Source organism: Physcomitrium patens, chromosome 11 (genome assembly GCF_059467195.1).
Source record: "Physcomitrium patens ecotype Gransden chromosome 11, ASM5946719v1, whole genome shotgun sequence".
Classification (NCBI taxonomy): Eukaryota; Viridiplantae; Streptophyta; class Bryopsida; order Funariales; family Funariaceae; genus Physcomitrium; species Physcomitrium patens.
In genome coordinates this window covers 10,033,414-10,048,650 of record NC_143420.1, presented here as the reverse complement: position 1 = coordinate 10,048,650, position 15,237 = coordinate 10,033,414, and positions in this window count along the sequence as shown.

The following is a 15,237-nucleotide window of genomic DNA, read 5'->3' as shown; positions in this document are numbered from 1 at the left end:
ACTTTGTATTTTCAAATATTTGTCATTTATAGATTTTGGTTTTAAAGCTAATTGTACTTCTTTCTTACATAATTGATCATATGTGACTAAATGTTGTATTAAATTTTCTTTACAAGAACTATGTTTAAATTTTTTTTCAAAAATAAATAAATAATAAGTTAGTTTATTTTAAATGTATTGACATCAAATGATTGCATATCGAAAAAAAATCTATTATTTGCCTTTGTATTGTTGCAACATTAAGTGTCTACAAATGTCAATTTTTAATGTATTTTGTAGGCTCAAATCTTTTTATTCTATTTCTTCCTTCCATGTATCCAATTCAATATATGCAATAAAAATTTAAATTTATAGATATCTTATTTTAATTTTTTTTTGGCTAAAGTCAAGTTGAAAAATTTGATACATTTAACATGTTAATAGTGCAAAAAAATAAAATCTTATATTTGTAGATGATCATGAATTCTTGTCACGGACCAAAAATACAAACAAGAAATCTAAACAAGAAGTTCAAGAAGAAATGACAAGAACTAGATTATCAGATGAGTACAAGAGCAACGCCAAGAGAATTGAGCTAGAGCTTCAAGAGATGTGTTGTCGAGACTGAAGAACTCTTTAGCCTCGACTCCTATATATACTACTGGCCTATGGTTCTAAGGAAGCGCATCAAGAAGCTTCCCAAGAACTATGAAGCTTCTCGAGCAACTACCCAAGAGCTAGGAAGCTTCTCAAGTAACTTCCTAGAATCTACTAGAATATTCTAAGAATCTTCTAGAGCCTTCTAAGAGAATCTTCAAAGAATCTTTAGAAAATCTTTAAAGAAAATTCTAAGAGAATATTCAAGGAATCTTTTGGAAGTTTCTAGAGACTTCTTTTTAGAAGGTTCTAGAAACTTGTCTCTAGAAAGGTCTAAAGACTATGTCCCTAACATCACCTCCTCCTTTAGCTTCGAGGTCTCCGAGAAGCAATGTTATCGTCAGTCAATACCAACGCAAGAAAATGAAGATCTGTCGCATAACCTCTGCTATGAACTCCAATTGTTGTTCACGAGCCAAGTGATTCAATGGTCCTTGAAGCCAACGGTAGTGGCCCACGCCTTCAACTTCTGACCAAGCATGAACCTCTGTGTCTTCATTGTGAAATTGTCTTGCAAACACTCCTTCTGGCTGACCATTGTAGGCAGGCTCGACCTCAAATACAATCACCAGTGATCTGTTGCTCGGAATCCTTCGACGTTGTCGTGGTGCAAGCGGTTCTTCATCTCGCGGTCGTCTTCGTGAGCTAGTTGCTTGAGATGACATGACAAGTGTAGTATCTTGGCTATCCATATTCAAAGGCTAAAACAATAAGAATAAACTTGGGCTACTAACAAAGTTCTACGCTATCTTGGAGAGAATGACTACATCAACTATGGATTTTGGTAGTGCTCTCTCCTCTTTTCTGTTTTCTGGATGAGCAAGCTTCAGTAAGAAGCTATCGTCGAACCGGCTTGGGTTTCTCAGGATATCATCGATGAAACTCTTGTACCTTTTGTGGCGCATTCGCGAGATTTTCGGCCGGCTCCCATGTTCGTTCATTAATATCGTAACCGCTTCAATGTACAAAGTATTCTAATTTACCCCGTCTTTGCCGTGAATCCAGGACCTTTTCCACCTCGTATTCTTCGTGGTTCTCTATTTCTATGCTAGGTGGTGGACATTGTACTCTTCCAAGAAAAGACGATTCTCGATAAGGCTCCAACAAAGAAACATGAAAGATAGGATGTACCTTCATAGTAGCTGGTAACTCCAGACGATACGCTACAAGATTGATCTGCTTCTGGATAACAAATGGTCCCAATCTCCGATAGTCCAATTTATCACATGGCCGCTTGGTCTTAACATTTCGTCGAAGCAGCCAAACTTTGTCTCCAATCGTGAATTTAGGTGCCTGATTCCGAAATTTGTCCGCGGACGCCTTGTAAGATTCTTGGGCAGTTTGCAATTGAAGCTTCAATGTAGTTTGAAGCTGCGAAAGCTCCTTCACCAATCCTTCAGCTGCCGGATTGTTAATCATTGACGAACTCCATAAGTCAAGCTTTGGATGGTATCCATAATTGGAAAAGAATGGCGTTTGTTGAGTTGACGCATGAAGGGTGTTGTTATATGCGAACTCGGCTAGCGGTAGATATGCGACCCAATCATCTTGTTGATAGTTGATGGTGCAACGTAAATATTGCTCTAAAACTTGATTCATCCGTTCTGTTTGGCCGTCCGTTTGAGGATGAAATGCCGAAGAAAGCTTGATATCCACCTTCAATATTTCAAAAAGAGATTTCCAAAACTTTGACACAAACTAGGTTTCTCGATCCGATACGATATCATTTGGTAGACCATGATATCGATACACATTATCAAGAAAGAGTCTTGCTGTGTCTTCGCTTGACGATGTCTTCTTGCAAGGGACAAAATGCGCCATCTTTGTAAGCCGGTCTACGACAACAAAAATGCTGTCAAATGAATTCGATGGTGGTAGATCCATAATAAAGTCCATGGAAACCGAAGACCATGGTCGGCGCGGAATAGGCAATGGCTGTAGAAGTCCATAAGGCCGATGTCGAGGGTTTTTGGATCTTGAACAAATGTCACAAGATACAACAAAATCTTTCACATCCTTCCACATTTGAGGCCACCAGAAATCGCGGGAAATAAGTTCCAAGGTCTTATTGAATCCAAAATGTCCCGCAGCTGGAAAGTCATGACGAGATTGAAGAACTCAGAGTCGTGTTGGCCCTTTTGGGATATACAACCGCTCTTCGAAATATACTAGATCTCCTTCCATCTTGAATTTATCATCACTAGCATGTTGCTTGATATCAAGGGCTAGAGAATCTTCAATGGTTGCGGCCCGTACCTAGTCGAGGAAGTCAGCATCAATTGGTACAATAGCTGCGTTGAGCCGAAATTTCTCTGGCTTCAACAATGTCGTGCACTATTGATCAAATGCTGCATCTCCAGCCTTTGGCGCGAGATATGATCTCCTTGATAATGCATCGGACAATCCTTGTTGCTTCCCAGGCCGATAAGTAATAACAAAGTCGAACCTGGATAGCAACATACTCCACCGAGCTTGACGCTAATCCAAAACCCGAGCCGACATAAAATAGTCCAAATTCTTGTGATCCGTATATACAGTCACTGGATGTGCAGTTCCTTCGAGAAAGTGGCGCCACTCTTGGAAAGAATCTACTATAGCAAGGAGTTCCTTATCGTGGATCTCATAGTTGATCTCAGCAGCAGAGAATTTTCGAGAATAGAACGCAACTGGATGGAGCTTCTCATCTAAGCCCATCTGTGAAAGTACAGCTCCCAAAGCAAAATCCGAAGCATCTGTCTCCAAATAAAAGGCCTTTGTAAAGTCCGGATGTACCAAGATTGGAGCTGTAGTAAATACCATCTTCAAATCTTGAAATGCTTTTTCTGCGATAGGTCCCCATTTGAGCTTGTCCTTACATGTTAACCGAGTGAGGGGGGCAGCAACTTGAGAATAATTCTTGATGAAGATCCAATAGTAGTTAACAAATCCAAGAAAACATTGTACGTCCCTAATCGTCTTCGGAACTTCCCAAGACATGATTGCTTCCACCTTCTTTGGATCCATCTTCAAGCCTTCCGTAGTCGCGATGAATCCCAAAAATTCCATCTCAGTTTGGTGAAATAAGCACTTCTCCAATTTGGCATAGAGTCCTCGCTCCCGTAGTTTTTTGAGTACCAGACGAACGTGCTTCTCATGTTCTTCCTCGTTCTTAGAAAATATCAAAATATCATCTAGATAGATGACAACAAAATCGTCTAGATGCTCTCGAAAGATGTCATTCATCATGTGTTGAAAGATCGCTGGAGCATTAGTAAGACCAAATGGCATGACATTGTATTCAAAATGGCCATACCTTGTTCGGAACGCTGTCTTCTATTCATCTCCTTCCTTAATTCGCACAAGGTTGTAAGCTCCCCTTAGGTAAATCTTTGTAAAGATCCTTGCACGCCCAAGTTGTTCTAGAAGACTAGAGATCAAAGGCAGTGGGTAGCGATTCTTTTTTGTCACCTTGTTGAGACCTCGATAGTCCACGCACATCCGTAGTGAGTCATCCTTCTTCTTCACAAATAAGATTGGTGCCCCAGTTGGCAACTTCGAATGACGGATGAAGTTCTTGGCTAGATTCTCGTCAATGTACTTCCGCAACTCAGTCAACTTCGTCTGCGATAAATTGTAGATTGGTCCAAAAGGTGGTTGTGCTCCTTCTTGCAATTCAATGGCACAGTCATAGGGTCGATGCTCTGGCAGCATATCAGCATTCTTCTTTTCAAAGACATCTTTGAATTCTTCATACTGCTTTGGAATAACCAAAGTCAGAGTTGCATCTTCTCGAGTCGGAGTTGCGAAGATGACAAGAGGTATATTTTGCTTGGCTTCCTTCATGAAAGCCCTTGCACCTATAAACAAGGATTTGTTTCTAGACATTGTCTTGGCAGATTCCACCTTCAAGGAGTTTGTTGGAAATGTCACTTTCCGCAACTTCCAATCTATCAATGGATTATATCTATCAAGCCAAGATAGTCCCAAAATGATAGGACATGAAGGGGTCTTGATAACATTAAACACAATATTGCTCTCATGATTTTCAAGACGTACCTTCAATGGTTTAGTTTCATGGATAACATTGCCCGAAGACAATGGTCGTTCGTCTATGACTTCTACATGGACAGGCTTAAGTTTCTTTACAAGAGAAATATTGTGAAGCTTGGCAAACTCTTCATCTATAAAGCAAGCGGATGCACCCGAGTCTAATAAAGCATCGACTTGTAGTTCTTGAATACCCAGATGTAAAGGTACCATAAAACAATCTGAATGTTGAGCTGAGAGAAAGGGACTTTGATTAATTTTGGATGTTGAGATGTCCAGCCGCACGGTCCCTATTGTGGCTGGGCGTCGTTGTTTTCCTATATGCTTGTACTCCTGAGTCTTGTTGTTTGAGGCTTCTGTTTCTTTCGATAATCTACAGCTTTATGGCCCGCTTCTCCGCAATATAAACACAAGTTTTGTTCAAACCGTCGCTTCCTTTCCTCAGCTGTGAGGGGTTTGAAACGTACCGCATCAATTTGCATGGATTCAGGATCTGTGGAGTGATTCTCTGGACCTTTTGAAAATGTAGCAAATTCTCCATCATTTCTCCAGCCTGATCGTCTTTCTTGTTGTAATTCAAAGAGGCGGTTGTCACAAATAATTGCCTGAGATATAAGTTCTTCTAAAGTATCCGCCTTAGGCATGGTGATCAATAAGTTCTTGACATCATCTCTCAGTCCATATCGAAATCGTGTCATGAACGCCTTATCATTCCAATCAAGATCACATGTAAGCTGTTGAAATTCTGCAGCATAGATTGCAGCAGAACGTGATCTTTGTCGCAGATTTTGTATCTTTCTTTCAGCCACTCTTTCTCGATCGCTATCTCCAAACGCAGCAGTAAGTCTCTCTATGAAAGCCTCTAGGTCGTATAATATTGGAAAATCCTTCTCCAATAGTGGAACAAACCAAGAGCGAGCATTTCCTGATAGAAGAGTACCTATGAAAGCAACCTGGGTAAATCCATTCGGATAACGAGAAGGGTATAGGCGTAGGTAAAGCCGTACTTGTTGCACAAAACCTTGGAAGTTGGCTCTTGTTCCGTCAAACTTGTCTGGCATACTCGCTTTTGGTTCTTTCGTACTAATCCTTGAAGTATCCATAGGGGTCGTATGTGACACATGTCTTGCTTCTCTCAGTCGAATAATCTCTTGTTGTAGGCTATGAATTTCGCGTCTAGCTTCTTCAGTCACTAGATCAATTTGAGGTTCTTTACTTGGATTGCAAAAAAATGCAATCTCCTTTCGTACACTATTCATAAGAGCTTGAAGATCTGCAAGAGTTGCCACTCTATTGTCTACTTGTGGAGATGCACTGTCTATGACCTGGTCTACTTCCATATTTAGAGAATAGATGGATTAAAATTTTGAGAGAAGAAGAAATTGCTAAGTCTCTTGGAGAAAATTGTAGCACTACCTGTCACTAAAACCTTCTCGGAGAAAAGAAAAAAAAACACTAAACGATTTCAGTTTTAGAGGAGGGTAATCCGCAACCTCTAAAAATGCCTCAATGCTTTCGAGAAGAGGGGTAATCCGCACTCTATCAAGAAGGCAAAGCTCTGAAATCGATGTTAACAGTCTTTTTTACTAGCTATGCTAAACAAAAAGAAGGAATTAATATCAGTCCAAGAGAGGGTAATCCGCAACCCTTAGAACGCTCAAGTATCTCCAAGGAAAGGGGTAGTCCACTCTCTGCCTCAAAGAACTAAGCTCTAATATTGTGATTGAGAAAATATCAGTTTAGAGGAAGGTAATCCGCAACCCGTAAAGCGCTAGAATACCTTCAAGAAGAGGGGTAATCCGCTCTCAAACAAGAAGGATTCAGCTCTGATATTAAGATAAAGGTAGTCTCGACAAACTGTCACGGACCAAAAATACAAACAAGAAATCTAAACAAGAAGTTCAAGAAGAAATGACAAGAACTAGATTATCAGATGAGTACAAGAGCAACGCCAAGAGAATTGAGCTAGAGCTTCAAGAGATGTGTTGTCGAGACTAAAGAACTCTTTAGCCTCGACTCCTATATATACTATTGGCCTATGGTTCTAAGGAAGCGCATCAAGAAGCTTCTCAAGAACTATGAAGCTTCTCGAACAACTACCCAAGAGCTAGGAAGCTTCTCAAGTAACTTCCTAGAATCTACTAGAATATTCTAAGAATCTTCTAAAGCCTTCTAAGGGAATATTCAAAGAATCTTTAGAGAATCTTTAAAGAATATTCTAAGAGAATATTCAAGGAATCTTTTGGAAGTTTCTAGAGACTTCTTTTTAGAAGGTTCTAGAAACTTGTCTCTAGAAAGGTCTAAAGACTATGTCCCTAACATCACCTCCTCCTTTAGCTTCGAGGTCTCCGAGAAGCAATGTTATCGTCAGTCAATACCAACGCAAGAAAATGAAGATCTGTCGCATAACCTCTGCTATGAACTCCAATTGTTGTTCACGAGCCAAGTGATTCAATGGTCCTTGAAGCCAACGGTAGTGGCCCACGCCTTCAACTTCTGACCAAGCATGAACCTCTGTGTCTTCATTGTGAAATTGTCCTGCAAACACTCCTTCTGGCTGACCATTGTAGGCAGGCTCGACCTCAAATACAATCACCAGTGATCTGTTGCTCGGAATCCTTCGACGTTGTCGTGGTGCAAGCGGTTCTTCATCTCGCGGTCGTCTTCGTGAGCTAGTTGCTTGAGATGACATGACAAGTGTAGTATCTTGGCTATCCATATTCAAAGGCTAAAACAATAAGAATAAACTTGGGCTACTAACAAAGTTCTACGCTATCTTGGAGAGAATGACTACATCAACTATGAATTTTGGTGGTGCTCTCTCCTCTTTTCTGTTTTCTGGATGAGCAAGCTTCAGTAAGAAGCTATCGTCGAACCGGCTTGGGTTTCTCAGGATATCATCGATGAAACTCTTGTACCTTTTGTGGCGCATTCGCGAGATTTTCGGCCGGCTCCCATGTTCGTTCATTAATATCGTAACCGCTTCAATGTACAAAGTATTCTAATTTACCCCGTCTTTGCCGTGAATCCAGGACCTTTTCCACCTCGTATTCTTCGTGGTTCTCTATTTCTATGCTAGGTGGTGGACATTGTACTCTTCCAAGAAAAGACGATTCTCGATAAGGCTCCAACAAAGAAACATGAAAGATAGGATGTACCTTCATAGTAGCTGGTAACTCCAGACGATACGCTACAAGATTGATCTGCTTCTGGATAACAAATGGTCCCAATCTCCGATAGTCCAATTTATCACATGGCCGCTTGGTCTTAACATTTCGTCGAAGCAGCCAAACTTTGTCTCCAATCGTGAATTTAGGTGCCTGATTCCGAAATTTGTCCGCGGACGCCTTGTAAGATTCTTGGGCAGTTTGCAATTGAAGCTTCAATGTAGTTTGAAGCTGCGAAAGCTCCTTCACCAATCCTTCAGCTGCCGGATTGTTAATCATTGACGAACTCCATAAGTCAAGCTTTGGATGGTATCCATAATTGGAAAAGAATGGCGTTTGTTGAGTTGACGCATGAAGGGTGTTGTTATATGCGAACTCGGCTAGCGGTAGATATGCGACCCAATCATCTTGTTGATAGTTGATGGTGCAACGTAAATATTGCTCTAAAACTTGATTCATCCGTTCTGTTTGGCCGTCCGTTTGAGGATGAAATGCCGAAGAAAGCTTGATATCCACCTTCAATATTTCAAAAAGAGATTTCCAAAACTTTGACACAAACTAGGTTTCTCGATCCGATACGATATCATTTGGTAGACCATGATATCGATACACATTATCAAGAAAGAGTCTTGCTGTGTCTTCGCTTGACGATGTCTTCTTGCAAGGGACAAAATGCGCCATCTTTGTAAGCCGGTCTACGACAACAAAAATGCTGTCAAATGAATTCGATGGTGGTAGATCCATAATAAAGTCCATGGAAACCGAAGACCATGGTCGGCGCGGAATAGGCAATGGCTGTAGAAGTCCATAAGGCCGATGTCGAGGGTTTTTGGATCTTGAACAAATGTCACAAGATACAACAAAATCTTTCACATCCTTCCACATTTGAGGCCACCAGAAATCGCGGGAAATAAGTTCCAAGGTCTTATTGAATCCAAAATGTCCCGCAGCTGGAAAGTCATGACGAGATTGAAGAACTCAGAGTCGTGTTGGCCCTTTTGGGATATACAACCGCTCTTCGAAATATACTAGATCTCCTTCCATCTTGAATTTATCATCACTAGCATGTTGCTTGATATCAAGGGCTAGAGAATCTTCAATGGTTGCGGCCCGTACCTAGTCGAGGAAGTCAGCATCAATTGGTACAATAGCTGCGTTGAGCCGAAATTTCTCTGGCTTCAACAATGTCGTGCACTATTGATCAAATGCTGCATCTCCAGCCTTTGGCGCGAGATATGATCTCCTTGATAATGCATCGGACAATCCTTGTTGCTTCCCAGGCCGATAAGTAATAACAAAGTCGAACCTGGATAGCAACATACTCCACCGAGCTTGACGCTAATCCAAAACCCGAGCCGACATAAAATAGTCCAAATTCTTGTGATCCGTATATACAGTCACTGGATGTGCAGTTCCTTCGAGAAAGTGGCGCCACTCTTGGAAAGAATCTACTATAGCAAGGAGTTCCTTATCGTGGATCTCATAGTTGATCTCAGCAGCAGAGAATTTTCGAGAATAGAACGCAACTGGATGGAGCTTCTCATCTAAGCCCATCTGTGAAAGTACAGCTCCCAAAGCAAAATCCGAAGCATCTGTCTCCAAATAAAAGGCCTTTGTAAAGTCCGGATGTACCAAGATTGGAGCTGTAGTAAATACCATCTTCAAATCTTGAAATGCTTTTTCTGCGATAGGTCCCCATTTGAGCTTGTCCTTACATGTTAACCGAGTGAGGGGGGCAGCAACTTGAGAATAATTCTTGATGAAGATCCAATAGTAGTTAACAAATCCAAGAAAACATTGTACGTCCCTAATCGTCTTCGGAACTTCCCAAGACATGATTGCTTCCACCTTCTTTGGATCCATCTTCAAGCCTTTCGTAGTCGCGATGAATCCCAAAAATTCCATCTCAGTTTGGTGAAATAAGCACTTCTCCAATTTGGCATAGAGTCCTCGCTCCCGTAGTTTTTTGAGTACCAGACGAACGTGCTTCTCATGTTCTTCCTCGTTCTTAGAAAATATCAAAATATCATCTAGATAGATGACAACAAAATCGTCTAGATGCTCTCGAAAGATGTCATTCATCATGTGTTGAAAGATCGCTGGAGCATTAGTAAGACCAAATGGCATGACATTGTATTCAAAATGGCCATACCTTGTTCGGAACGCTGTCTTCTATTCATCTCCTTCCTTAATTCGCACAAGGTTGTAAGCTCCCCTTAGGTAAATCTTTGTAAAGATCCTTGCACGCCCAAGTTGTTCTAGAAGACTAGAGATCAAAGGCAGTGGGTAGCGATTCTTTTTTGTCACCTTGTTGAGACCTCGATAGTCCACGCACATCCGTAGTGAGTCATCCTTCTTCTTCACAAATAAGATTGGTGCCCCAGTTGGCAACTTCGAATGACGGATGAAGTTCTTGGCTAGATTCTCGTCAATGTACTTCCGCAACTCAGTCAACTTCGTCTGCGATAAATTGTAGATTGGTCCAAAAGGTGGTTGTGCTCCTTCTTGCAATTCAATGGCACAGTCATAGGGTCGATGCTCTGGCAGCATATCAGCATTCTTCTTTTCAAAGACATCTTTGAATTCTTCATACTGCTTTGGAATAACCAAAGTCAGAGTTGCATCTTCTCGAGTCGGAGTTGCGAAGATGACAAGAGGTATATTTTGCTTGGCTTCCTTCATGAAAGCCCTTGCACCTATAAACAAGGATTTGTTTCTAGACATTGTCTTGGCAGATTCCACCTTCAAGGAGTTTGTTGGAAATGTCACTTTCCGCAACTTCCAATCTATCAATGGATTATATCTATCAAGCCAAGATAGTCCCAAAATGATAGGACATGAAGGGGTCTTGATAACATTAAACACAATATTGCTCTCATGATTTTCAAGACGTACCTTCAATGGTTTAGTTTCATGGATAACATTGCCCGAAGACAATGGTCGTTCGTCTATGACTTCTACATGGACAGGCTTAAGTTTCTTTACAAGAGAAATATTGTGAAGCTTGGCAAACTCTTCATCTATAAAGCAAGCGGATGCACCCGAGTCTAATAAAGCATCGACTTGTAGTTCTTGAATACCCAGATGTAAAGGTACCATAAAACAATCTGAATGTTGAGCTGAGAGAAAGGGACTTTGATTAATTTTGGATGTTGAGATGTCCAGCCGCACGGTCCCTATTGTGGCTGGGCGTCGTTGTTTTCCTATATGCTTGTACTCCTGAGTCTTGTTGTTTGAGGCTTCTGTTTCTTTCGATAATCTACAGCTTTATGGCCCGCTTCTCCGCAATATAAACACAAGTTTTGTTCAAACCGTCGCTTCCTTTCCTCAGCTGTGAGGGGTTTGAAACGTACCGCATCAATTTGCATGGATTCAGGATCTGTGGAGTGATTCTCTGGACCTTTTGAAAATGTAGCAAATTCTCCATCATTTCTCCAGCCTGATCGTCTTTCTTGTTGTAATTCAAAGAGGCGGTTGTCACAAATAATTGCCTGAGATATAAGTTCTTCTAAAGTATCCGCCTTAGGCATGGTGATCAATAAGTTCTTGACATCATCTCTCAGTCCATATCGAAATCGTGTCATGAACGCCTTATCATTCCAATCAAGATCACATGTAAGCTGTTGAAATTCTGCAGCATAGATTGCAGCAGAACGTGATCTTTGTCGCAGATTTTGTATCTTTCTTTCAGCCACTCTTTCTCGATCGCTATCTCCAAACGCAGCAGTAAGTCTCTCTATGAAAGCCTCTAGGTCGTATAATATTGGAAAATCCTTCTCCAATAGTGGAACAAACCAAGAGCGAGCATTTCCTGATAGAAGAGTACCTATGAAAGCAACCTGGGTAAATCCATTCGGATAACGAGAAGGGTATAGGCGTAGGTAAAGCCGTACTTGTTGCACAAAACCTTGGAAGTTGGCTCTTGTTCCGTCAAACTTGTCTGGCATACTCGCTTTTGGTTCTTTCGTACTAATCCTTGAAGTATCCATAGGGGTCGTATGTGACACATGTCTTGCTTCTCTCAGTCGAATAATCTCTTGTTGTAGGCTATGAATTTCGCGTCTAGCTTCTTCAGTCACTAGATCAATTTGAGGTTCTTTACTTGGATTGCAAAAAAATGCAATCTCCTTTCGTACACTATTCATAAGAGCTTGAAGATCTGCAAGAGTTGCCACTCTATTGTCTACTTGTGGAGATGCACTGTCTATGACCTGGTCTACTTCCATATTTAGAGAATAGATGGATTAAAATTTTGAGAGAAGAAGAAATTGCTAAGTCTCTTGGAGAAAATTGTAGCACTACCTGTCACTAAAACCTTCTCGGAGAAAAGAAAAAAAAACACTAAACGATTTCAGTTTTAGAGGAGGGTAATCCGCAACCTCTAAAAATGCCTCAATGCTTTCGAGAAGAGGGGTAATCCGCACTCTATCAAGAAGGCAAAGCTCTGAAATCGATGTTAACAGTCTTTTTTACTAGCTATGCTAAACAAAAAGAAGGAATTAATATCAGTCCAAGAGAGGGTAATCCGCAACCCTTAGAACGCTCAAGTATCTCCAAGGAAAGGGGTAGTCCACTCTCTGCCTCAAAGAACTAAGCTCTAATATTGTGATTGAGAAAATATCAGTTTAGAGGAAGGTAATCCGCAACCCGTAAAGCGCTAGAATACCTTCAAGAAGAGGGGTAATCCGCTCTCAAACAAGAAGGATTCAGCTCTGATATTAAGATAAAGGTAGTCTCGACAAACTGTCACGGACCAAAAATACAAACAAGAAATCTAAACAAGAAGTTCAAGAAGAAATGACAAGAACTAGATTATCAGATGAGTACAAGAGCAACGCCAAGAGAATTGAGCTAGAGCTTCAAGAGATGTGTTGTCGAGACTAAAGAACTCTTTAGCCTCGACTCCTATATATACTATTGGCCTATGGTTCTAAGGAAGCGCATCAAGAAGCTTCTCAAGAACTATGAAGCTTCTCGAACAACTACCCAAGAGCTAGGAAGCTTCTCAAGTAACTTCCTAGAATCTACTAGAATATTCTAAGAATCTTCTAAAGCCTTCTAAGGGAATATTCAAAGAATCTTTAGAGAATCTTTAAAGAATATTCTAAGAGAATATTCAAGGAATCTTCTGGAAGTTTCTAGAGACTTCTTTTTAGAAGGTTCTAGAAACTTGTCTCTAGAAAGGTCTAAGGACTATGTTCCTAAAAATTCTTCTATTTGTAGGTACCTATATGATTTATTTTCTATTTAAAGAAGATTTAGTTAAGAATCTTAGATTGATTCAATCACAATGTTTTATACTTTGATTTTTAAAAATAAAATATGAAATTGACATTATATGTTTTTTTAGCCATGATAAAAGAATTATTATTTAAGACATATTCATATTTATGCAATTAAATTTATATGATTTTCTATTACAAAATTCTTATACCACATGATTTAATTAGTAATATTTCTAAATAAACTACAAAGATCACTTTGTAATAAATATTCTTTTTATAGAATATATTAAAAATAAGTATAAAAGTAGGATTTTTAACATTGTTTTGTATTATTTAACTCATTTTTATTTAATATTTTTATATGATGCGGTATTTTAAATTTGATTGATATGGCCTTTGAATATAAAATAAAAATTGGTTGAATTTATATTAAGATATAGTATAAAGTCTAAAACATCTCAATTCTATAATTTTGAAGACTTACTTAGTAGTAACAATAATTTTTTTTATTATTTGCATTGATTAAATTGATATATTTCTTCCTTCTTTGTAGTTGCATTAAATTTTTTTATATTAATACTATTTTTTTTAACTATTAATATTTAATTTATAACTATTAATATTTAATTTATAACTTTGACTTTTAGATTATATTAGTATATTAACTTTTTACTTATTTTATTAAACTAAACTTATTATCATTTTTAGAAAGAAAAAAAGAAGACAAAATGTAACTTTAAGTTAACACTTATACATGTTTAGGCAAGACAAGACTACACAAATGGTTGAGCTACATAGTAGCTAAGATAGAAGCAAGTAGCTTAGATTGCAAGGCCTTAGCAAGACTAATTTCCTTCATCACAAGCTTGTAGTTGTAAGAAAACATCTCGATGAAGCTTAGAAGCAAGACATCAAGTTGTTGGCTTTAAATTCTCCATCAACTTGATTCTTAGTATAATATTGATGTTGTTGAAACAAAGTCCTAAGAATCATGATATTTTCTTTATCCATATCTTCTTTCAAATCAGTTAACTCCAAGTTGCATGTTGAAGAGAAGATGCCTTCTTTGTTAAGTACATATCCAACAACTCCAATTATTCATGCAATGAAGTTCTTGCCAATCTTATTAAAAACTACAACACCACCAATCATGTATTCTCATTTGTAATCTCCAACTTCTTCTACAAGAATCTTTGCTCCAAAATTATGTATATCAAATCTTTTTGATACCATGCAATTGAAGTATGTTTTTTTGCTTATTGCTCCATAGAATGCAACATTATCAATCAAGATATTCTTCTTTTGGTCAAAAGTACTTGACTTTGGAGAAAAAACAATGATCTTACTACCAAAAAGTTCTTTTCCAACATAGTCATTATTGTCATCTTTGAGCTCCACTGTGATCTTTTTGCAAATGAAAGCTCTTAGAAATTGTTCAATTCTTCTATATAACTTCATGTAAATGGTATAACTAGAAAGTCCTAATTTGTAAAGTTTAATAATCTTGCAAATGCGCATTGTATTCACTACTCAATTCATATTAACAACACGGCTTCTAATATAAAGTGGAGATTTATTCTCTACTGCAAGATGAGACAAGCTAATAAGTTTTTGGTCTATTACCACTTCTAGTAATTAATAACCTTTAATTATTAATATTTTCTTGTAAGAGATGATATTAATTAATAAATTGCTCTAAAATATAATTAATTAAGTAACAATATCTATAATATAGTATATTTTTTTCTGTAATTTAGGCAACTAATTGTTTTTCTTAAATTCTATTATTTTTTAAAAATTATTGAACTCAATAATTTTTATGGATGCTTTGTGTTTAATTTTACTTTTATATCTCATCTTTGTTATGTATCTTTGTTTTGTTTTTTTTTTTTTATTTGAAGATTTTATTTATTTTTTTATATTTTTTTGTAAAAATAATTGCATTTAATTGCTTATTTTAAAAATCATTCGTGTAACTATTTCTTTGATAGGATACACAATTTGTATTGTCAAATGATTGAAATTAAATCCTTTTTGACAATAACAATATAGTTATAATTTCAATCATTTGACAATAGAATCTAAAATATTAAGTATTTTAATATTACTTGATTTTTACTATTATAAGGTGGTCAACTTCAACTTAGTTATGTGACTTCTATCTCTAAATTAGCAATGAACAA